This window comes from Megalopta genalis, unplaced genomic scaffold (genome assembly GCF_051020955.1).
Source record: "Megalopta genalis isolate 19385.01 unplaced genomic scaffold, iyMegGena1_principal scaffold0129, whole genome shotgun sequence".
Taxonomy (NCBI): Eukaryota; Metazoa; Arthropoda; class Insecta; order Hymenoptera; family Halictidae; genus Megalopta; species Megalopta genalis.
Window position 1 is genome coordinate 205,001 of NW_027476198.1, and position 2,500 is coordinate 207,500.

Genomic DNA, 2,500 nt, shown 5'->3' on the forward strand with positions numbered 1-2,500 from the left:
ACTCCACCGTCAGTGGTATGTGTGAAGCGGGGCAATTTATTGTCCTCTATGAAGCTCTGACGAGTAGGAGGGTCGCGACGGTGTGCGCAGAAGGGTCTGGGCGTGAGCCTGCCTGGAGCCGCCGTCGGCGCAGATCTTGGTGGTAGTAGCAAATACTCCAGCGAGGCCCTGGAGGACTGACGTGGAGAAGGGTTTCGTGTGAACAGCCGTTGCACACGAGTCAGTCGATCCTAAGCCCTAAGAGAAATCCTATGTAGATGAGGTGTCCTAAGACGTTAAACACTTGTAAAAAAAACGCAGCTATTTTATTATTTTTTTTATTATTATATAAATCGCAGCATATTTTGTTATTATATACATGCACAAAAAACACCCATTGGGCGAAAGGGAATCCGGTTTCTATTCCGGAACCCGGCAGCGGAACCGCATACCATTCGGGCCCTCGTAAGAGTGTTCGTCGGGGTAACCCAAAATGACCTGGAGACGCCGTCGGGAGATCCGGGGAGAGTTTTCTTTTCTGTATAAGCGTTCGAGTTCCCTGGAAACCTCTAGCAGGGAGATAGGGTTTGGAACGCGAAGAGCACCGCAGTTGCGGCGGTGTCCGGATCATCCCCTCGGACCTTGAAAATCCAGGAGAGGGCCACGTGGAGGTGTCGCGCCGGTTCGTACCCATATCCGCAGCAGGTCTCCAAGGTAAAGAGCCTCTAGTCGATAGATTAATGTAGGTAAGGGAAGTCGGCAAATTGGATCCGTAACTTCGGGATAAGGATTGGCTCTGAGGAGCGGGGCGTGTCGGGCTTGGTCGGGAAGCGGGTCTGGCTGACGTGCCGGGCCTGGGCGAGGTGAACGGCTCTCGTGGCTGGGATCCGAGCTCGGTCCCGTGCCTTGGCCTCCCGCGGGACGGTGATGCGTAATATAGACCTCTTGTTAGGTCCATTAGCCTCTCCCGTCCTAGTCGCACAGGTACCTCCTCGTGGTTCCCGACGGTAACGTGATGTATTGTTTGGACCTGTCCATTCAGTGCATTGCGGCTAAATTCTGTGCGACACGACGTGCTGCCTAGCAGTAATGAGCCGCTGTAAGGGTGCAGCCCACCCAAATGGCCTGCCTTCGCGCTAATGTGGCGGCGGCTCTAGTCACTTTGAGGGAGGCATGTTATGGGTCATGGGGTTGCCACCCCCATGGCTCTATTGTCGTAGGCCCGAAAAATCAAAAGAAAGATTATGGGTCAAGTGACCCATTGTCGGCGGGCCCTCGGGCCACTCGGATCGCCGACCCTACGACAGCGGCCACAGTGGATCGGAATGTTTGTCCGACGACCTCGAGAAATAAACCCAACCAGTCCAGTAACGACGCACAACATCCTGCGTCGCGGGGGGCACTACATCCGTGTCCCCATTGTTCGCGATCCTTTCCCACTTCCATCGGGTTAGGGGTCCATGTGAGGAGAGCTCATCCAGACGAGGCCAACCAACGAGTGCAGGTGGCGGTAAAGAAGGTTAGGTGGACTCAGGAGGAGACTGAGATGGTGGCGGCGGCTGAGGCGCTTGCGAGTGTGCAGGGCAACGTCAAATTTATGAACGAACATCTGCTGACGGTCTTCGACAATAAATTCAGTCTTGATCGACTGAAGGGCCTCAGAAAGAAATTGACGTATAAAGCTCTTGTTACACAGAAGATCGGTGTATGCCGCGAGCGTGGAACTGCCGTTGAGTCTCAACCTTCAACCTCCAGTGTCACTCAACATCACGACACAAGTCATCGACAGGCGGATTCGCCTACTCCTGTTCAGGAGCACTCTGCGTCGGCACAGCAACATCAGTGCCAATATATTGACGCTATCCGTAAGCTGATTGATCCGGCCGAAAGGGTGAAATCCCATGAAGCGGAGGAACTCGTAAGTCTTGCGAGAACGGTTCTTAATCGAGAACCAATAACACCGAGTGCTTGTTGTCGATGGCTTCAACGAGTCTTTCCGACGCCTTCTGCGAAAGTAAAGGAGCGGAGAACACCACTGCTCCGGCCACCTAAAGCTGCACCTGCCGGGCCCGTGCCGAGGTGGAGACTGAGGAGAAGGGAGTATGCGGCCATGCAGGAACTCTGGAGGAAGGACATGTCTCGCGCGGCCAAGCTTGTACTGGATGGCCCGGTGCAGGCTCAAACACCAACCGTTGGCGAGATGGTGGAGTACTGGACACCTATGCTCACCAGTCCTTCTGTCCCCATTGAACACCTTCATCCAGTTCAGGAAAGGGAGGACCTGCATTGGATCGCTGAGCCGGTTCGTGGCCATGAGATCCAGGCCAATGAGATCCCGCTCTCCTCGGCATCGGGTCTCGATAACATCTCGAGCAGGCAATGGAGGAGTGTGCCAGTAGTTCTAAGAACCTTATTTTATAATGTCATCCTTGCGGTAGGGGCATTTCCATCTGAGCTCCTCATCAGCAGGACGGTATTTATCCCTAAGAAGGACGGAAGCTCAACACCATCCGAGTTCCGT

At 54.3% G+C, this 2,500-nt stretch overlaps 1 pseudogene; it reads left to right on the forward strand.

Moving 5' to 3' along the window:
- The window catches only part of LOC143262413 (large subunit ribosomal RNA), an 8,401-nt pseudogene that overhangs the window by 1,743 nt on the left and 4,158 nt on the right, over positions 1-2,500 (forward strand).